Consider the following 23,185-nt stretch of genomic DNA (forward strand, 5'->3'; position numbering starts at 1 on the left):
TACAAGCATCAGAAAATGGCTGCTTTTCTTCTGAGCTGGGGGAAGGTTAAAAAAGGCAGGAGGAAGACTGAGCAAATAGCAGAAGGTATTCAAGCAAAAAAAACCATCATTCTGTGAGAAAGATTAAATACACTCAGTGCCACATTGTTTTGGTAGGTTTTGTTTTAGGAGGGCCTGCGGAAGAAAACCGAGTTTCTCAAGTTTTAGAGCAAGAAATAGTTATTATTGTCTGAAATTTGAGGATTACTCTCCTTAAGAAACTGTCAATTAGCATAACTTTGAACCCAGCAAAACTCTTCCTGAATACCAGATGTAACTATGGTAACAAGATCCTGGAACCTACAATAAATATGATACAGTGTCAATAACACAGTCTTTTTCATGTAAATAGATAAAGCACAAGGAAGACTGGAGACTGTTTCCAGTGCTTCAGATAACATTTTTAGACCTCATCCATGCCAGGAATGTTAACACATTCCAATGAGTAGTAACAGAGTGAAAGGAAAACAACACTTCTTGTTGGAGCAAAGAGGGAAAACCTCAGAACTTCAGAGAATGAGGCCACGCTTATGAATTTGTTACCATCAAATCTGCAAAATTTTATGTACAGAAATACGCTCTATTAAATTATTCAGGCAGGTTTGAAGTTGTTCCAGAACCTACTTGGTTTAATGAATAATTGAGATCTTTTACAGTGGAATGTTAAAGTCAATCCTAGAAATGAAATGAACAGAACAGAAAGTTTTACAAGGCTCTTACTTGGCTACATCGCCCAGTTGCATCTGTAAAGGAATGTTAAGTTCGTATGTGGCAATGTTAAGTCAGAGCTTTATGCATCAGCACAAACAGCAACAGAGCATAAAGCCCAGCTTCCACAGAGGACAATTTTCCCAGCATTTACTACCATGAATCTCTGCTTTAATTAAGCTCCTGCTCCATTCAGGACAGTTATGGGAGCTTCATGGAAAGGTATCATGCTCTTCCTTCCCCATTGTTTGGAAATATCAGTGTAGACATTTAGAAGGGATGATACCAGACGCACAACAAAAGCATCACCACCAGGAGAGAATTGCTTGCTGTCACCTAAACCTCCCCCACCCCCTAAACAAAAAGAACACACAGACCAACCTAAAACAATCAGCAGAAAAACATGTCTTCTGACCAGGAGGATGTTGCATGTGTCAGAGCACAGAGCCCACAACATGCTGTGTTGTCAAAAAGCCCTGGACCAGAAAACACAGGATGAAGCTGTGGGACTGAAGCTAGAAACTAATGAGCAATAAAATAGGCAGGGAGAAGACTCTTGAAGAAAAGTAAAACTAGAACAGAAAACTCACTGCTGACAGAATGACAAATCCCAGACAAGATGCAGAAGTGACACCAGGGAAATGAAAGCCCATTATAAACATGAGCACTGTGAGCAAGAAAGCTATAAAGTCACTGCCTACCAAAAAGATCCTAATCCAAATGCCATTTCTGCCTCCCTATATCTCTCTCCAGTTGCGTTCAACTATGAATAGCTGACTCCCTCCTATCCCACTATAAATAGCTTGAAGCCACAGTCCTAAATCGCTGCAAGAGCTCGACACATGCGCTGGTTACCAAATGAATACAAAAAAGACAATTCCATCTCCATACAGAGGGGTCTCCAGGAGGACAGAAAAACATCCGGGCTGATGGCAAAGAGTTACTGTGGCATCTTTATATTCACTGAAGTCATAACAGGGGCCATCAGTCACGTAATTCCCAGAGCTGCCCTGTCCTGTTTGAGATCCGCCTGCCATAAGATCCAACCCCTGCAGTACATTAAATGTTGCCTTTAAGAACTTGCAGATCCCTCCAGATCTGTACAGAAGCAAAGGAGCTGTTTCCAAGGAATGATAACAAATAGAAAATTAAAACTAAGAACTACTCCACATTTTAATTCATGATGCACCAGCTGATTACCCGTGGCCCAACAGCAACGCTCAGGACATCAAGCAATGCAGCTTTCCTTTAATAAACCGCTAATTCTGATTACTATTGTTGTCTTTAATTCCCTCAACATCCTACTATGTAGCTTATGAACAGTTAAAGCCAGCGCTATCAGCTTTTGCCAAATTGGATATTGAATTTATTAATAATTTACTGTAACTTTTAGTACCACTGTTAAAAATAGCTGTCCTGTGAGCCTTCAGTTCATATCAGAGCCTGCGGTAATTATCCTCAGCATCTAAACCATCACACTAAAAGCAAAATAACTCGATGCTGCAGAAGCCAGATTTTAATCTTCGTGGGTGACATTTCTCACTTGGTGCCAATTCCTGCACGTCTCCAGGAGGACACTGGAACACACACAGTTAATTACACACTCCTAAAATTAAGAAAGCATGCTGCAAAAAGAGGGAAGAGCCATCTCTAAGCCCCTCTTTCCACATGAAGGACTTTAAATCACCTCCCTTGCTTTCTTTATAATCCCTTCTGCTCTTTTCTCTGTGCTGCCCCCACCTACATACAATCACTATGGAAAATAAGCTCATTATAGTGCAGCACGGGTAAGCCATTGCCGGCCAGAAACGAATCAATTGATCCAAAGCTTCATATTAGAGGCTGCCATTTGCATCACAAGGCAGGCGAGATGGCATTCCTGCACTCACCCACACTGAGATCCACCTTCGGCTTGATGAGTTTATGCCATCACAACAAACCTTGTTTCTCCTCTGTCTTCCAGGTCATCTTGACAGGATTCCCAGCTACATGATGCTAAGCTCCGTTACTATGAGTAATAAACCACGTTATTTCATTACGGGATTAAAGCTAATTATATGTGAAATGTTGTGGATTCTATAATCATAAAAAAGTCACACAAATCAATACCTATTCACCACTGTTTCTCTGCGCTGTCAGTATATTTATCCCCAATTCCGAGTTATTTTAGCTTTGCCTCTATAGGCATTAATGACAAGCAGCCTCTTCCCATTCCCTCATATTTAATTTTGTCAGAGAACTTGGACGTGACTCAGCTGAAGTCAAAAGAAGGACACAATTAATAGGATTTTGTCTCAGGTTTGTCATAGGAGATTTATCTTGCCATAACCAAGATACATGCAGTAACAGAACTGTTCAATGATTGAACTTCCTACAGTATATCAATAACGGATTACACAAATCATCCCACGCGTGTTGAAGCACAAAAGACGCCAACCTACACAAGCATTTCTAGATGGCAAGTGATTTTATACAGTTCTAATTCTTTTAAACAAACTATGCCCATCTCTTTTTTATTGTTAAGCATCATTACGCTTAACAAAGTCTGGACCTTCTGTTCGTAGCACAATTAACTTATTATTCCTACATAATACAAAAGGAAAGAGGGAAACACAAGTAACACTGAAAATGAAAGTAATGTAAATAATTTTCACCTACTAACACTCCATTTATAACAGCTTTTGCAGGTACACTCTTATATCCCATGGGGTTCCAAAAATGTCCAGGAATTACATTTTCAGTATATTTTTGCACATTTACTCCCATTAAAAACGAAACACTATTTTAGATGGTGGTAAAGCCAAATGGCACAAAGCTTAAGAGATGTTTCAGACTATTGAGAAAGCACCTTTAAGACGATTTGACATCTGCACTCCTTAGGAGCACCTCTGTCCGCAGCCTCATTTCAGTGAGCTCATTATGGAGATTTTTGTTCAAACAAAAGACAGAATCGGGCACAAAGTTACGACTAAGGCTCAAGTTTGACCAAATTTGTCTGAGCTGCATCCTATTCTGTCAGCTGACTATGGAGAAAGTTCACATCTTCTTCTACACTTCTATTACTGTTACACAAAAACACCCAGCAGCCCTGCCTTCACTTATCAGACTGCTGCAGTTAAGAAGAGAAATTAAGAAAACAGCTCTCTTTGTATCTTCTACAAACTTACTGCACAGATACAGAATTTCAAGGATTTAAAATAACTGCCCTGAACATCCCCTGACCCCACATGTAGGCAGTGATTTCTGTGACAGGGTTCAGGATTATCAAAGCATATTTTGGCATCTGGCATGTTTTGCTGGAATTGGCAGAAAGGACTGCAGTCCAGGAAGGGACAAATGTAAGGGGAAAGGGAGATCATAGTTAAAATTCCTTCCATTCCCTGCAGTGGTTACCCGGCCTCTAAAAATTGTTCAAAAAGGGTTCAAACCAAGATTCCTAAAGGGATTAAGAGAAATGGAGAGGAGCTAGCAAAATGAAAACAAGCTTTACGTACCAAACGTCCTCTCCAATAACTCACGAGGCATAGAACTGCCTCAGATGTTACTCGGTTTTGCTCTAAAGCAAAGTTTAATTTGCCAATTCCAGAGAAAAGAAAAATCAACATATGCTAAAGCAGAAAGCGCAATGTATTTACTTCATGGATTTCAGGATTAAAACAAGTAATTGCTTTGTTTAGGAAAACAGATGCTATTTTAGCAAGCTTTTTGTCTGGCAGGTATGTAACTCACTCCCTTCTACGTAAGACAACACGTACTTTGCTCCCACTTCAACCAGCGCACAATGAATGTTATGATCTTAAAGGTCTTTTCCAAGCTCAGTGATTGTAAGGGTCACGATTAACCGAGGGCACGCATACTAAGTATGCCTATAACATTTTGGCTCACCATGTAGATAAAACTAGCAGACTGTGCTGTGCTGCTGGATAACTGCAGGAACAAAGGCAGGCTTAAGAAGAACACTCTGTAGTACAGCTACATAGAATTCCCCATTATACATCAGTAAGCATGCAAAGCAAATCCACACATCAGCAGTGCCCAAGCATCCTGCAGCAGTGTGCAGCACACTGACTCACAGCTGTGGATCTCAGGCTCTTCACTCACCCGTTCCCAACCTAAGGGCTCATTAGATGTTTACCACAAGGTTGGATAGCAACTCATTCAAAACCGTTTTTAGACCCATTTTTATTTGCTTTACTTCAGGGTATTTAAGAATATGAAACACACCTTCATGTTAAGTGCATACTATGACAGCACTACAAAGAATAATTGCAACCTAGTGACTACACTATAACCCTCAGACAGAGTGGGGAAGAAGCGCAGTTTAGGGGGTGGAAATAAAAACAAGCGAAAGAGTTTCTACCTTTTGCTTCATATGTGAGGGAATAAACTGAAGTTTAGGAGGATTCAGGCAGTGACACTGGAAGCAGCTGTTGTCAGTGATGTCATTAAAGCTGGGAGAAGAAAATTCATGACAATAAAATACATTTAAGAGTTACAAGCCAGAGTTGTAACTGTCAAAAAGAATCCTGACAACGTGGTTCAGTAATTCATTGGATTCTCCAGCTCCTGGGTTCTGTCTCTCCTTCAACTGCCACCCCCTTCCCAGCAGCGATTCTTGACCTCACAATCCATGAATAAAACAGTTTCAGTCTTGCACCCTGTCATCCATTCATCACTCTGAAGTCTCTTTGCTTGCTGCTTGCCAATTTATGCATCGTAAAATTCTGCGCGTGTTTAAGAGACCAGCTATTTAGAAGCAGTTTTTCTTACAGAAGGCAGGGCTAATGTTCAGACAGGTCTGAGATACTGGCACTTCAACTCACCCATTCTGCTGTTTCTCTAGGTTTCTCACAGCTATTCTCAAAGAGGATTGCAAATCTTGGCTTTTCTTGGCAGGGACAAGATCATCAAGTTTCATTAAATTTCTAACTGATTTTCTTGTAAATCTTTGATCTACTATTTTGAAAACGGTGCCTATCTTTGCTATTAATTTTGGTTGAAATCAGAGAAAGGATTCTACCCAGAGGAACAGCATTCTGAAACCACCTCCAAATCACATGACAGGACAGTAACCACAGCACAAACACCAACTATTTCTAGGAGTAAGCTTGAGCATGTAAATACATTAAGCATCATGGCTGCGACAGAAAAGGCTTAGCAGCTCTTTCCTAATGAAGTCCAAATTGAAGATGCCTACTTCAAAATGTGGCTGTTCAACTCATTCTCATAATGAGTCTTGCACTAAAAAAGGCACTAAGTGAGGTTATCATGTAAAACATAACTAAAGATCCTCTACACATATGAGAGAGTCTCGTTAGAAACACGTAATGTAACTGATTAAGGAGATGGGGTCCAAAAATGCAGATTCCAGTAAGGGTGGAAAAAAAGCAATAGCTGAGAGGAATGACTTAACTCCAAGACATGAAGAGAATGCTAAGAGCAGAAATATATTGAAATGCAATGAATGCTGTAATTATGACTTCAGAGATAAGTGGAAATACTTTGAGAAGCAATAGTTCAACTAAAGCCATATTTAAAATGTGAAGCCTTAACACCTTAACACTTCCCCACTACACAATAATCAGAAACTAACAAGAGCAAACACTTTTTAATGTTTATGCCTGTATGCTATAAACCAGACAGTAAACCCAGAACTGGTAGACCATGCAGACTTCAATTTCAAACAACGACTGATAAGGACCACACTAGAACTTTGAGGGGGAAAAATGGAGCAAAAGACAGAATAGCGAAGACAGAAAAGGAAAATGGATTCATTGTACAGTTCTTGGAAAGGCAGAATAAGCAAAAGCTGGAGAGAAATATTAAAGAAAGAGCAGCCAGCAGCCAGACAAGAACAGAGCGTAAACATTATGCAATAAAAAGAGCAAGCGAAGAAATGTCAAGGACTTTCCAGGAGAACAGAAGGAAGAAGGTATGGAATATAGGCACTAGAAATTGTATTTTTGCATTTGAGAGGGCAGTTTGCGTTCCAGAAATAAAACCAAAGCACTATCAGAAATCAAAGAGCACCTGGGTGTAAGGAGAAAATGAAAAAGCACAATGTTTTGCAACAACAAACATATAAGCCCACACAAAACCCCAAGGATCCTAATTAGAGAGAACAGGGCTGATCCTCAGTCCTATTTTCTTCCACATATTCAACCAATGAACTGCTGAGAACTCCAGCAGCCAGAATTGACAGTGACATTTTAAGTCAATGAGAATCTATTTTACTCTTCCTCCCACAACACAAATTTATAGTAGTGCTAATGAAATTCCTTTCCTATTATAAATTGACACACACAATCCCACATTCATCCCTTCCAGCAAGAACTACCTCTTAAACTCACCCTATTCTGAAATACCTTACAGTCACGGTGTGACAAAATAAAATGCCACTCTCTCCTGCACTTTTGATTAATTTTACTTCAGTGGACCAAGATAAAATTACTTCTACTCTATGTTACACCCACAGTATTAGATGAATATTAAGAATTTACAATTTTTGTCACATTTTAATGTAGCTTGACTGTTTCACAATTGATCACAGTTTCTGATCAAGAATGGTCTTCTAATTCACTACACCAAGATAATTTGCTATTTAAAAAAAAAAAACAAAATCACAATCCATTGCCATTGCTATTGTTTCCATTGCTGCCTTCCCAGAGAGAAGAAAGGGAGTTACATTATATGCAGAAATTAGCAAAAGTTTACATAATAAGAAGAGTTGATTGGTCACAAGACCAAGATGTAAAATGTCATCTGCGTACATCACTCAGAAAAACTGCAGTAACATTCAATAGCCTTCAGAAAGGCTAAGTAACTTTTGCTCCTGTAACTGTACTAGGAAATAACCTGCGTCTCTCACATATCTCAAAGATAGATATAGTGTTACACTGCAAGTCATCTGCTCTCACAATCTAAGCAGTGAATGAGCAGCCCACAGTTAGTGAGACACCAAGCACACCAGGTGAGGCAGCAGCACTCTCTTCTGTGTTTTACACAGGGAAAAAAGGCAAAAACCTTCCTATCTGAGCTGAGCTGCAAGGAAGTCAATTAGCCATTAACAAGCATGAACAACTGCACAGCACACACATGTCTGTTTGACAAATTCCATTGTGACCAAAGATATTTTTCTCAGTCTTTAGTTTGTACACAACTCCTTCCACCCGTGAAAAATTAAGCACCCCACTGAGTACAGTAACTCGCTCAGCCTGAAAGCCAGCTGACATGACACATCTACTAGCAAGCTCCACCAAATTTGAGAACTCCCACTGGTGTATCTGCTGTGATTAAAGACAATAAATGTGCTTTCAGTATTTGTCCTTTTCCAGCACAGCTTCAATACAAGCTGAATGACGTGAGTATTACAGTTGTATGACAGCTTCTCCTGCACTTGACTTTGTCAAGAACCCACACAGCGTTTATTATCTCACATTCCACCTTGCCAAGCTGAATCTTCATGGCTCTCCATTGGACTGGAAAACTTGACCTCCATCATGCCTTCCATACAATAAACAGGAGCAACTGTTTACTATGGAATAGCTACACAGTAATGCAGATCACATGAAAACTTCAAATTAAATGGCAGGTTCCATTTCGATCTTCAGCAGACATTGCTTCCATAATCAAAGTCACCTTTGATTAAATTTGTCCTACAGTGCCAGGAAGGCCTGACTAGCTCTGAATCCACACCTACAAGAATGTAGGTAAGCTGCATGTTGCAAAGTATTACTGCTCTTTAAAAGAACAAATGTTTCTTAACACGCGACCTAGCACAACTTAGAGCAGAGGCCTCTTGTCCTGTCACTTGTCACCTGGGAGAAGAGGCCAACCACCACCTCACTACAACCTGTCAGTGAGCTGTCGTGACACAGTCACCCTAAGTCTCCTCCAGACTGGATGATCCCAGCTGCCTCAGATTAAGACGTGTGCTCAGACCCCTCACCAGACTCACTGCTCTTGTCTGAAAACACTCCAGGGCCTCAATACCTTTCTCATAGTGAGGGGCCCAACACTGAGCACAGCCCTCAAGCAGTGGCCTCAACAGAGCTGCCCGTGGAGGGACAATCACCAGGAATGTTCAACATGCACTAATTAACAAACTCAAATTCAACAGTCCTTTCATAAGGGCTCTGTTGGAGTGTTCCATGTTTTACCCTCCTTTTTGACCCCAGTGATCTCAGTGCTTCAAATGGAGGGAAAACAGCTTCAAATCTAAAAGGCAAGGGTGACAGTTAAAGTTTGAAACAGGCCTCAAAATACAGGCATAGTAATGTCAAGAGTACAAAACCAGACATATCAGCTCTTCAAAGCAAAGACCATTTATGTTGTACGAGGGGAAAAAAGATCTAGAAAATTCCTGTTGACAATCTTCAGTGAGATTCAACACAAGCTGACAAGTCAGGTTTTGAAGACTTGCTCCTGGAACATCCTTGCTGTTCTAGCCAACACTCTGTACCCAGCAAACAGCTTTACGGGGAGGAGAGAAAAAAAACAAGGCAACATTCAATCAATATTTAACACAAAGCTTTTTTCTCCAGGATAATTTCAAAATATTTACAACAGAAAAATAATACCACAATTGCAGAGAGCAGTAGCAAAGGCAAATATAATTGCCTGTCACTTTCCATGAAATAAACTTTTTAATACCTAAGAAAAAAACAATTAAAAGCTGTTATGTGGTGCATGGTGCAGCTGGTGAAAAATGGCTGCATCTCAACTGCATCTCTATCAGTTCCGGAACTGAAAGTTAATTGAAGTGGATATGTCTCTAAAGAGGGAAAGATAAGAATCTGATATTTTTCAAAGCCAATCCTAAATAATGCTTTATACTTATTGTTTAATTCTTCTCATCAACTAAATCTCCTTTATCTGCTTGGAAGGGATTTTAATGCAGCTAAGTAAAGAGAAAATTCATCTAGCATTTATGTCTTGCCAATTCTATTATATGTTGCTGTAAGAAAAGTAAATCAAGAGATCGGGTCTTGAAGTTTTATTCATTGTAGTTTTAACAGACCAGGCCAATTTTACCAGAGATGTTTCCAACAGCACGGAACAAATACTAAGAAGGGCCACCATGACTCCAGCTACAGAAGTGTGGATTAAATCCTAAACTTTTAATCTCCCAATTCAATCAACATGATGAAATCCAGCATGGCTACTAAGAATAAGGCAGCAAAAGATCTCACAGGGAAGTTAAATTGCATATTTAACCAAAATGAAGGCACATTCTGTGAGGATGACAAGCATTTGTTTTCAATACTTGTATGCATAGGTGTGCGACTTTTCTGACAGACACAATTCTAAGTGCTCACATACATACAGTGCCTATAGCTGACTGCTTTGACACATTTCAAAGAATTCTAGTTCTATTTAACAGCAGCATAAATGGACTAATTCACAATCACATGAGTCATTGTGCTCCTGTAGCAATGGGAACTGTATGACAGACTTGGAATTCCCCCCTCTGCTCCATTGCGTCCCAGTCAGGACAGCTCGCAGCACAAACAAGGTTCAGAGGAGGCACACATCACTGTCCCCACAAAAACACAGTGCCTTGTGATTGCCTCATGCAGGTTAACACAAGTTCAGCTCTAAAGCTGTCCACAGCACAAAGTCATCCACAAACCATGCCAGGTCATAAGCAGCACCAAGGTAAATCCCCCTACACTTTCTATTAAGTAACCATTTTGAATTAGGAGTTACAAAATCATTCAAAGTAATTCTAACAGAAATAAATGAAATTAAAGGCACGTATATTGTACATAAGTATTCAACAGTCTTTGAGACCATTCGGCATCACCAAAGGCACCAGAATCAGGGATAATAATGATGGCAAAATTAGGACTCAGCTGCAAATCTGAGAAGCTTGTGCAACCATTAGCAAGATAATCAAGTAAAGAGGTAAACTCTCAAGCATCCAACACAGAGTAACTCAGACTTAATCTGCAAGTTACAGCAAGCAGAAACAATAGTACAAGTTTAAATTCAAAATAAATAAATTTGGTGTCAGATACACCAGATAAAAATAGCTCCTGAGAGCTACATATGGAAGGGACTGATCAGCATCCACATATGATATACACTACATGAAAGGGAAATTCCTTTCTAAAATTACTCAGCATAGGCTTTTTTTTTTTTAACTGAAAACATTTATAGGTTAAAATGCTACTTTTGTGTCACACCTCGCACTTCCCATAAGATTTCATAATCAAACAGTACAACAGTTACTTCGATTTCATGTAACTCCACCCTGGAGATGATTAAAAGCCATTTTAGAGAGAAGGCAATAATTCTTCCCACTCAGAGAGTACAATGCTACGCTCACTAAAAGCCACAGAAATTCTTCTGCTGACCTTTGCAAGAATAGGAACGGTTCCAAACAGCTCCAGCTTTGCAGACGTCTATGGTTTGTAAAAACTCAGTTCTATTTTATATTATATTAATACATACAAGCAATCTGAGCCTATAAGTTACACTTGTAAAGGAATTACCCGGTGATCTCCATGGCTGATGGGCAATACATTGAAAGCATCATCATTCTGAAAATGTATGGCACACCTCAGATGAAGCCTGATAGTACAAATGAACACAAGTGCTTGGAGTGGCTGAGAGCAAGCTGTTAAGACTCTGGAAGCCAGATCTCTTGCCTTAAAAGCAGGACAGCAGTAGAACAAAACGTTTTGCAAAGGTCCTTTTATGAAGTTTGGGAGGCTATATTATATACACTTAATTAGTCTGCACTTTGGCTACATAGGCAACTGTTCTTGTATGGTAGTTTGCCAGGCAAGCTAATTAAAAGTCTTGCATATCTTAGGCACACAGTTCAATAACCCCACTGTTTGACTAAAGCTACTGAAGACTATTATTAAAAAAAAAACTGAATGAGTCTTTCATCACTTTACTGTGTCTGAAGAGTGACAATTGTGAGACTGTCTAGAACAGTAAGCAGCAAGAAGAATTACATTAGTAACCATTATGCCTTCCAGATTTGGAGTATATGTTGCTAATAAAAGAAGTCAATGTAATGAAATTCTGGCTCTTACCACTCTTTCCAGTGAGTTGTTCGGTCCCTTCCGTTGTCCATAAAGCAGAAACCAGTTACGGATATTTCTGAAAAACAAAAGGAGCTGATCAAACTCTGAGTAAAAACTATGCAACCAAGTTACTAACAGCTTGTTGATCTAACAGGGGGGCACTGCTACCAGCAGCTCCAAACAAAGGGTGAAGGACTCTTAGAGAACAACTCCAGGCATCACCCAGACAGTTCTGACCGGAACATCACACTGAGCCAATGCCAACTGACAAGAGTATGACCTGCTACTGATGCTGAAAATGATGACCTGGTTCCAAAATTGTTTCATTTTGCTGCCACAGATTTAACAACTCAGGCCTCATCCCCATGAGATGAGCAAAACATGCTCGTTGGGTAACGCAGTCCCACAGTACAGGGTTTTAAGCAAAGGCTGAGCACCTTTATCTCAGTGTTACAAACACGTCCTTGAGGCACTCTCATGTAGTCCAGTTGTAGAGACAAAAAGCACAGACCTTCAGTTCCGGGACTGTCCCAGCACCACATCCTAAGAGTACCGCCCTTACCAAGTTAAGGGATGGGAACGTGAAATATGTCAACAAAAAGCAGTGAGTGCTGAGCAGAAATACAGCTCCAAACACCATCAGAACAGCTCTGAGGCTGTTCGAAAATGTGCACAGATGAGAGGAAATGATTTGTTTGGTTTATAAAGCCTAGCAGACAAAATAATGATGAATGATTTTAGCAACTTCTTTCAGCTTGTCCAAAATATTTACTGCCCATTGTTTTCATCTTCCTAGTTACAAACATGCCAGTGCCAGGCACTATCTCTTATAATCAACTTGGATTTACTATTCCTAGCATCTGCCTTAAACCTAACCAATAAAATAACACTGAACAAGAAAAGGGGATGAGTGGGAGAATGGAATCAAAATACTACAAAGATAAGCAGGCAGTTATTTCTTACTCTCAATGCAATAACAAGAACCCCAGAGACAAAAATGTTCCAGCTGAGCACACTACAGCTTCCTGCTGCTGTTGCTAACGTGGTTTAGTAGGAAAGCCACTGCAAGTATTACTCACCAAGAACATAATACCAAATAGAAACAAAATAAAATCACAGAAGAAATGCACATCTTGTCATAAGGCCCAAACTCATTAGAAGATTATATTCAATGTGCTTTGAAACCAGCTGCATGCAGCGAGAGCGGAAGCCTTCAAATTTAAATAAATGTGTTAAAATTCTTTAAAATTCCAACCAAAAGTTGGAGCTTACGGTATAATCTCAGCAGGTACAACCATACTGCCCTTGCTCAAAGATTCACTCATGGGTTACATTTGCTGGTTAAGGAAGGCAGGTAGAAATTGCCCCTTGCACCATTAGGATCATTTCAATTCTGTTTCCTCTTGCAAAAGATAAACTAACTTGAAGAACATTCAATTAATAAATGCTTTCCTTAGACAGAATGATCGATACACAAAGGGCCCAATAAAGACCCCCTAATCCAAGCTCCCTCTTAAAATCTGAGTCAATCTAAGCAAGTTACAATCTTCTCAGACAGGTTTTGAAAATCTCAAGAAGGAAATCTCCACAGACTCCATGGACAACTTGTTCCAACGTTTGTTCACACTTAGAGTCATTTTTTCCTCTCAATGTTCAATTGAAACATGACTCTTCATGTAGTTCCTACGGGCACATCACACCATGCTGCCTGTTGCAGTATTCGGTATTGGTGGGAGCGACTTAAATCAATGAGCTCTGAAAATGACAATGAGATGTATAACCATGAATTTTATTGAACATGCCTGCATGCATTAGTAATGACACAGTATGGCCTCTGGGTCCAATAATGCAGAGAGCTGGATTCCTTCATCTTCCAGTGAGTGCTCTGAATTCCCCAGTCAGCCAAGGACACACAAAACATGCACAGATTTTCCTCCTGGATCCTACACCTACTCTCGACCAGTTGGATTTTGTCTTGGTGCTCCACAAGCCTTCTAAGTTTCTTTCAAGTTCATACCACCAAAGACATTTACATACCTAACTTCTCATGGAGAACATACACGTAGCTTGCCTTGCCTCCAAAATACAAGTGAGAGCACATGCTGAGATGGAACTGGGAGAAACCTGTATAAACGCAACCTTGACATTTTTATCAGCAATCAGCCACTTGAGTTCGTGTGAAGCAACAACAATACACAAGCCAGGTATTGGGTTTGTTCTTCTTCATTAGAAAAGCCCCAAGTGACATTTGCTGCAAGAAGGACTATTTAGCAGGGAGAGAGATGCCAAATATTTCCCAAAGAACAGTCAATCCTATTTCAAGTTCTCTTAAAACACATAATTCAGGTATACCCAGTCAAACTGCGCTGGTGTAAAGACAAGACAAAAGAGCATCCAGTGACTATTACTACAATGATGCAACTCGTACATTTACGCACAATTCCTTTCCTATTTTACATTCAGTAGAATGAAATATCTTGAGGGAATTCTTTTCCCCATTAGAATTTACCAACTCGCTGTAAATATTTTCCATCTGTGCAGCTACCAGTCACTAAATAATCAATCTGGAGCTCCAAAATAAGGAGGAGCACTCTGGGGTTCTTTTTAAAACCACTATTTTCATTCTGGACTCCCCACACTGCGTGCACCTGTGAGATGCATCCGCAGTGTAGGATCCTCCTCATTAGATTTCAGTTCATCAAGTCAGAAAGCAAGAGACAGTCTAAGCCTGACAGCTCTTTGCAAGCTGTGCTAGTAGGTCGAATGGTGTGTACGTAAGGCCTTTGTGATGCCTTTGACACAAGTAAGATAAAGTTGGTCAACATTTCAGATGCCTTCAGTAATGAAAAGCAAAGCAAAGGGTATTGATTCCCTTCACAACAACCTCAGAGCAGTATACAATTACATTGTGTGTAGCAGTACACACTGTAGCCTACATGCAGATATCCTTAATAGATCTACAGAGAGCATAAAGCTCTGATTTAAATCAGACACTGAAATTCTTATTTTCTTAGCTGAGCAACTATACTGACAGTAAAGCTCCTGGAATCTCTACATCATACTTAGGACTTAACCAAAGCCCAAAGTTCCTGGAAGATCATCTTTTCCTACAGACTGCAGCTCCAGCTTCACCCTTCTGAAACAACCGCTCCGTTCTTTAAAATTCATCTTGGAAGATACCAACAATTTTGGTTGCAGAAAGCAAAAATTAAAAGAAATCTCTCTTTTGCACAACCAGCTGCTTTCCCATAGATTTCAACAGGAAATAGTTGTGTTTGCTCTGCAATCCTCATTAGTCTTTCCCCTCCTTTGTGGTACCATGACAAAATACACTCGAAAGACTAAAAAGCTTTTTCCCACAGGCCGAGCTCTGTGCATCACTGGTGGAGCCATGCAGCACAGTCGCACAGCACAGTCACACAGCACACTAAATCTCCAGCCTACAGCCTCCTGCTCCAGCTGTTTTATTGCAGCAGACAGAACCGCATTTGGCACCTGTAAGCTCTTTCATTGCTGGGATCAGTAGCCAGTTTGTTTAACAGAGTAAAACACAGTGGTGGTTATTCATCACTCCACAGGTATTGAGCCCGTACCTCAAAAGCCAGAAACAATAAAGAGCCAATAAACGGTTTTATTTATGCATCAACTGCTTACTTTTTGTGGTTCTTTCAGCACAACTAATGCCTGTCTCCTGACAGGGAAAACACCTTTGCATTCAGTTCCCAGGTGAGTACGTTAGTATTGCCTAACACCCCCTGTGCCACCTTTAGTTCATGTAAACCCTTCCCCTAGACACACGGTCCTGCAATAGTGTTACTGAGGTCAGTGTGAGAGGATTCCAGTGAAACACAAGTGTCATGCCATGGTGACAGAAGGAGCAGCATCCCTTCAGCAAAGTTATCCTGAGTATCTGTTGGAATACTCCCAGTCTAAACTACTCTTTTTTAATCTCCCATGCTTGTTCTTTATACAAGTCCACTTATTTCTGATTAAAAAGCAACCAGTGTATTAAAGCAGCAAAGAGATTTCCTCTGAAAGATGCACATATTTTTAGAAACTTTTAAAGACTGCAGACCCAGCTTGGATGTCTTCAGGAGAGAAGGAAAAACATTTTAGTCATCTAACTACCTAACAACAGGGAGAACAGCAAGTAAGCGAGGACACTGCAATACTGGAATATAACAGCGAACTATAGACAGCAGAAGGAAGAAATAACTTCCAGATGAAAACACAAACTGAAGCCCTTCAAGTATCAATGCCTAAAACAAGCTAAGAAGTTGCAGATTCTATAGCTTTGGTTTTCATGAAAAGGAGATTTCTTTGCATCATCCCCTGCCTTGGTTATATTCCTCATAAATTCCAGAACGTTTACCCTGTGAAGCTTTCAAGTACTTCCTAGTCCTCTGCAGCACGAAGAGCTGGCTTTTACTCATTCGTACATTCAGGTAGGATATGAAGCAAACCTCTTGCATCTAAAAGGACATCAAACAGAAACAGAGAGAATACAAGGCCAAAATAACATGGGAAAGCAAAACATACAGGGCTCAAAACACTCACAGCTCTACCGGCCAACGTTAAAGTTACCGACATCAGTACCCTCCTACAGAGTGGGAAATGAGAAGAATTTGCTAAATATAGACAGAACAGTTTAGAGGGATGCCTATCCTTATTTGTGCATTCATCTGTTTAATTGTGGGCAATATAGTCCACTACACAGCCTGAAGCGAGTGTGGATGTTCAATATCCTCTGAATTATTGAATCTGGAGTGGAGATTGGGCTTCATTATGCAGTTTACAATAGTATAAATGGAAACTTCGTATTCTGAAACCCCGACTTTCCAGGCACCTCTGAATTACTCTGCTCAGGTTGGGAACTAGATGCCTTCAAAACCAAGCGCAATTTTAAACATGCATGCTGAAAAAGGCCATAAGATTTTCATGTTCACCTTATGATCCAAAATCTCCCAAATCCTATGAATTCCAGTAGTTAATGAGATACCACAGAAATACATAAAGATATCTGAATACCAAAAGTCTTCTAGAACAAAGCAACGACGCCACTAAAATGGCATAAACAGCGATGAATAAAATCCACAAGTTCACCAAGAATTAGGACTTTATTTAATAATCTGATTAACAACAAACCTGAAGACATGAATATTTCTTGTCTACACTGAGATTACACCTGTTGACAAACTGCAGATATATTTGGCTATAAAGATGATAACGCCACCAGAAATAGCAGGCTGTGTATCCAGGCAGCTCGCACACGCCACAGCCCCACATTTTACTTTTGTCTGGCATTCAAATCAAGATTTGCAATACACATCAATCTGCATAAGCAATTACAGTGGAAGATTTATATAGGCTTCACATGCCAAGATTATTTGTGATGCGCTGTTAAAGTTTTATTGCACTTCAAACCTAATAAAGGTTTTAAATCAACATACATGTACAGTAATTTTCCACTGGACTCGCAGCTCATCACCTAATCAACACGATGAATAGAGATGTAGCAAGGAAGAGATTCAGCAAGTATCTCCACAAAGCTGGGCATTACTTTTAAGGAATATTCTCATTACCAATTTCCTGATAATAATCTGCACTCTCTCTTCAATTTTTACCGGCTTTAGGCTTAGAAAATCAGAAGATAGAATCAATCTTTTAAAATACGTGCCTCAGTTAGTGAGAGACAGGAATACATTTCAGTATTAAGAGAAAATTCCATCTCAGTTTAAGAACTGCAATAAGGAAAACTGTTAGTGGTAAAGAACTCCTACCAAACTCAGGGATGACAACTCAGTAGAATTCCACTGTCAAATCCCATTAAAAACATCTTACCTCCACCTCTAAATACTGCCTTGGGAGAAGGAAAATGGTTTTTTACTTCCATTATCTTTCAGCCTACAGTAAGGAAGTGCCTTGGTCCTGAATCAGAACCCACAGGAATTTAGCAAGCACTATTTCTGCTTATAGTAAAATCTTCAATATGTAATTTACATCTTGAATTCATCATGTCATCATTTTTTGGTATTTAACTTAGTAACAGCTTCTCTAAAGTAGAGATTTTTATTACACAAATTATGGAAGGAGCAAGCTGGGGGTTGTGCAAACAGCATAAATGCCTGAATCAATACGAAATATGTCCCTGGTAGTACTTGTTATTCCATGTAGGTATGTTATCGATTACAGTCATAATGGTCTCGCTTCAGCTGCTGTCAATAACCCACTACTTGTATTGTCACACTGAATTAAAGAACCACCGGGCTGCCAGTACGTGGAGAAGTTATACCAGCACGGTATGACCCAGCCTGTGGCATCAAGAAGCAGAACGCTGCCAGTTTAAGTTAGGATTCATGTGTGATACTTCACTTGACATTACTTCGATAGAATAAAGTCAGATGGGATATTTATTCAGGCAGAAGAAGAGACCGTCTTAAACCTACCGGAAAATTCTTCAATTTAGAACCACTACACGTAACAAACCTATGCTTTTGATACCTCAGGACCATTGCTGGGTACACTTGCTGACATCTGAAACCAAATCAAAATGTTATGGGTAGTTGTTGTCATTTCACTCATCAACAGGTACAAAACGTCCCTGCACACTGCTGTTTGTCCACCTGTTTTTATTTGCATCTTGAAGTGTCTGCCCTCTCTAACTCAAGCATCTAATTGACTCACCTAAAGCTATTGAAAAGCACAAGTTGCACACCTCAGAGACAGCCCACCTTTAAGAACCACTTCTGAAGTCACTCTGCAACCCACCGTGCGCTGGGGAATCTCTGTAAGCTCCGCTGCTCTGCATACTATCAAATGATTACTGTGTTTTAATTGAAAGTCTACAAAAATAAGTTGACCCAACACCATCACATACATCCAGCCCTCTGTAGATTAAACACTGCAACACAGTCCCTGAGCTACTGGAACAGCCCAGAGAAAACCTGAGTGCAACACCTCCATCACTGTCCTGAAAAGCAGTTACCTGCATTTTATCGCTCTGTAAATTGAACACAGCACATTTGCTATAACGGAGGAGGCGCACTTCAACACTTCAGAATCAGGGGTAAAAATGAGACCACCAGAGCAGATGAAATGTAAGCAATAAATTACTGGCTAGAATAACTCTAGCTTCATTAGCTCCGCACTGCAACAAAGGTCACTTAATTTAGATTTCTTTACAGCAAACAACTGAGACAACTTTTTCTTGGGTATTAAAAGAAAAGTGGTTGTTGTTTTCACAGCAGCAGAAATAAGAAAAAAGAAAAAAGCTTAGAAAATAATGATGCTAAAATAATGCTGCCAGATCCTGCCATGGAATGGCAGCTTTTCTGCTCACAAAGAAGCCAAACTTCTTCTAACAGGTTCCTGGCAGTATCAGGTACACAATCTGTGATACAATTAAGCAGATTCCTTTATACTCATTGTGGCCAACCTCCTAAAACCAACTTCACATGGCTTCTATTTGCCGTGACATTTCCATCAGTTTTACATAGGCTGGATGACAAAAACACAACTCCATAGCAAAAAAATAATGGTAAAAGAACCATATCGGTTTTTAAAGAATTTGAATAAATAAATCGGTGAAAATAAATGAATCCAGTCATTTCAGGGGCCTTGCTGAGCTAAGAGTCAGCATTCCCACACAGAGGCGGTTTGTTTCAATGGCTGCATGTCCCAGTCATGGCCACTATTCCAGGGTGTGTTCAGCCCCACTCTCTGAGGAACCTGACATGAGATTAATTAACTAAACTGAAATCTCCTCTATAAGAGATTGAAATATTCCATAACACCCCCCACACTTACATTCCTAGTAGGTCTCCTGCACATTTGCTATTCCCAAGTCACTGACGTTCTAGAGAAGCACGTGCTTTGATAGGTCAGAATGTCAGAGTATTCCAAAACACCATGGCAATCAATGAGTTTAATCACTACTTTCAAATGCCATTTTGTTTGATGTAGTGTGTACAAACTAATGATGAATAATAGATGCTGCCCACTTACTATTAAATGATTCCATGTATATATGCCAAAAATGCTAATTCTTGAACACATGGCTGCAGTAAGCCCAGCTTCCAGAATTAAAAGATTGGCTATTACTTAATTGAGTCACCTATTCTTATGGCACTGAAGGGAAAAAAGAAGAGAAAGAAACCCCCCAGTTTCAGATGACTCACAGAACGTCCAACTAATCTCACTGAATCCTAGAAATCCTTTCCCGATCCATATTGATTCAACTCTAGAAGTGGCTTTTTCCCTCTCTCCTCCATAGACACCAGCAAGAAAGTAAAACAACTGACCTAACCTTTCACCTTGGATGATGACTCTGATGGCCATTAAGAAAAAAGCAAATTCATTGTGTTCAAATGTAAAGACTAAAGCTAAACGTCATCTCACACTTGGCTGCTTCAGCATTTGTTTACAGCGTTTGTTCCAGAGCTTCATACTCACATCATAAAATATTCAGAGCAACAAATTATGAACCTGGTGCCACAAGAGCTCTGAGCAGCTTTCCCTCACAACGCATCAATTCTGACAATGCCAAAAACCCACCAAAAACGCTGCAGAAGTCATGTGCTGTATTGCATAAAAGCACATAGAGCAGCTTAGTTTTATATAACTAACATGCATGCAGATGGGCTGCATGGTAAGACACCTACTCTAAACTGCAGTTTGTACAAAATATGTTTGCACAAAGTACACGGCAGGAATTGTGCCCTTTCTATGCAACATCCTGACTGAATACAATGGCAATGTCTCTCCCTTCACAACTGTTACCGGTTCTTCCCATATTAAAGAAGTTCAGAGACTAAAAGCTGCTGCAGGGATTTTAAATGAACAGATGAGAATCAAGCTTAACATTTTAACTGAGAGCTATATTAAAAACAACTGCATGTCACTAACTAGTTTGATATTTGCCCTAGGTGAAAAATTGTCATGAATCCCAGCTAAATACCAGGTCAAATCCAAGGGCAGGTTACATTCATGGAATGCCAGTTACATTGACAGCAACTATGGCCGAGATGGTAAAATCCAAGTCAACTTTGTAAAGATCACACGTCAAATAAAATACATTCTAAGTACCTTTGGACAATACACGAAGATAAACTACGCAGTGAAAGTATGCACTGTGACAGCACTGTTCTGCTAAACCTTGCGCTCCTCATACATTCCTTTAGCCAAGCAAAGGGAAGATAAACCCATTTGCCTAATGGAGCGTGTAATTTAAATATTTTAGACAAGCATTTACAGAGAGGTTGCTTAAAATAAATGGAGCAGCCGTCCATCCATCCAAGCAGTCTGTGTGATGGAAGGCACTGCAGAGTTCACAACTTATTTTTCCGGAGCTACGCAGCCCTTTCAGTTACTCCAAGCGCTGGGTATGCCCTGCTTTACTGAGGACAACAAAACAGCCCTTCCCAAGCAGATTTAACGTGAAGCTGCAGTTGTCTCTGTTGCAGTCACATTCCTGAAGCCACCACAATTTGAGCTGAGTGCTGCCCCACACCACACAGCCTTCCACCAATGTGTAAACAACATATGTTGAGAATTATGGATCCTGAAAGGAGCGATGTACTTAATGCAGCCTGCAGCACTTCATCGCGGGAGGTACAGGGAGCAATGCCACAACTCCATCATGGAGATCACGATTCTTACTATCAGGATTCTCAGTAATGCAAGCAGTGCTGTTAGGCACAGAAACTCGCACCCGGCACTACCAGCATCAGCAGGTCAGCACTTGACTGAAATTTATCAGCCAAGGATTTTATTATATACTGGGAATCTCACGCTGTACTGTGAGCTGCCTAAGGCACAGCAGTGCAATGCAAAGGGCGTATAGGAATTACCCCTTCCACATGCACAAAGAAGCGCGTACATCTAAAAAACAAAAGGATAACGGCAGCCCTTACTATGGGTATGAGTGAAGTGAGCATGTTACCGAGCTGTGCCCAAGTTCTGCAAGCATTAGATTTCAATCATGTAGTGCTGCAGGGAAATGAAAGGAAGGGAAAAGGAGACAGCAAAGAAGGAAAGCACCCAACTTCGGCTCTTAAGTTTGTGGCGGATCTCACGTCTGTGAAGGAACAGATCCGCTCCGTTCGGTCACAGCCATCTCGCCCGCCGCAAACAGCCCGAGCGATGTCACAGCGCTGTGCTGAGGGGCAGCTCAGCCGTGCGGCCGGCAGATGCGCTTTTATCCGTCCGTACACATCAACTCCTCCCCGCGTACCCCGCAATGAAGCGATACACGCCGTTATCAGCCCCAAGCTCCGATCTCCGGCGAACAAAGAAGGCTGAGGCTGCTCCGCGATCGCGGCGCAAAATCCTTCACCAGCCGCGCCGCACCCCGCGCCCCGCTCCGAGCCCAAACACCGCTCCGAGCCCATCCACCGCCCAGCGCCGCCACCCGCTCACCATCTCCTCCGCCTTCTCCCGCTCCTCGGCCCCGGGCTGACGTCGCTGGCTGCCGCCGGCTGCGCGTCGTGTCCGGGAGGCGGCGTACAGGGAAGGGAAAACACCCGGCGCCGTTGAGCGGAGCGCTCGGCAGTAGCCGTGCAGAGCAGCACCGCACCCCGCAGCACAGCACCTCGCAGCACAACACAGCACAGCACAGCACAGCCCCGCAGCACAGCACAGCACAGCGCATCACCCCGCACCGCCGGTCCCGCAGCGCATCCCGCACCGCCCCGCGCGCTCCCCCGGGCCTCGCCTCCTCCTCACCCGGCGCGGCGGCTCGGGAACGTCCTGCCCCCAGCCCGACCCTGGCTACAAAGGGCCCATCTGTACCCGGGGCAGGTGGGAGGGTCCCTCAGCCCTTCTCTCTCGCGTTCCTCCGCCGCGAGGGTTTCGGCTGCCGCGTGCGGCTCGGGCCGGTCCTGCAGCTCCGAGGGCGGCGCTGACTGACAGCCGCATTGAAAACAAGCGACCTGCCGAGCGGAGCGCAGCGCCTCCAGCCGCGGCCCCTCGCGCGGGCCCCGGGCAGCACCGCTACCGCCCGTCAACTCTTTATTCCCTTAATCGGGGCATTATCGTTCCGGCCGCTCACGATGAAGGGGGGACGGCAGCGGCCCCGTCCCTCCCCACAGGCGGCTCTGAGGGGCGGCTCTGAGGGGCGGCCCCGCTCTCGCTCCCCGCTCTGTCCCTCCGCAGCAGCCGCGCGAACCGGCGCGCGCCGCCAGCAGCCGCGAATTTTCCTATTGGCCGCTGCCTCCGCGCTCGCGCTCAGCAACCAGAACCTCATTGGCTCTCTCCGCTCCCCGCCGCAAACCGCATTGGCCAACGGGGCCGTCAGTCAGAGCGGCACGGCACGGCCCGCCCCCTCGGCGGCGGGCGGCGGGAGGTTCCTCAGGGCCGCTCAGCGCACGGAGCTCACACAGCTCGTCCGGTGCGGGGCGAGG

General features: G+C 42.0%; 1 protein-coding gene across 18 annotated transcripts in view; it reads right to left on the reverse strand.

The window, feature by feature from the left end:
* Positions 1 to 22,955, reverse strand: part of ARVCF (ARVCF delta catenin family member) — a 151,998-nt gene extending 129,043 nt beyond the window's left edge. For 5 of the 18 annotated variants that reach the window (XM_015877610.2, XM_015877609.2, XM_015877605.2 and 2 more), the window contains exons 1-2: positions 22,203 to 22,346; positions 11,796 to 11,862 (exon numbers count right to left, since the gene is read on the reverse strand). The gene's annotated coding sequence lies outside the window, so the exon portion shown is untranslated. Of the gene's footprint in view, positions 1 to 11,795; positions 11,863 to 22,202; positions 22,349 to 22,508 lie in introns of those variants that run through there. The other 13 variants (XM_015877600.2, XM_015877599.2, XM_015877597.2 and 10 more) reach the window with 7 other exon arrangements.
* Between the last annotated feature and the right edge of the window lie 230 nt (positions 22,956 to 23,185).

This window comes from Coturnix japonica, chromosome 15, assembly GCF_001577835.2.
Source record: "Coturnix japonica isolate 7356 chromosome 15, Coturnix japonica 2.1, whole genome shotgun sequence".
Lineage (NCBI taxonomy): Eukaryota > Metazoa > Chordata > Aves > Galliformes > Phasianidae > Coturnix > Coturnix japonica.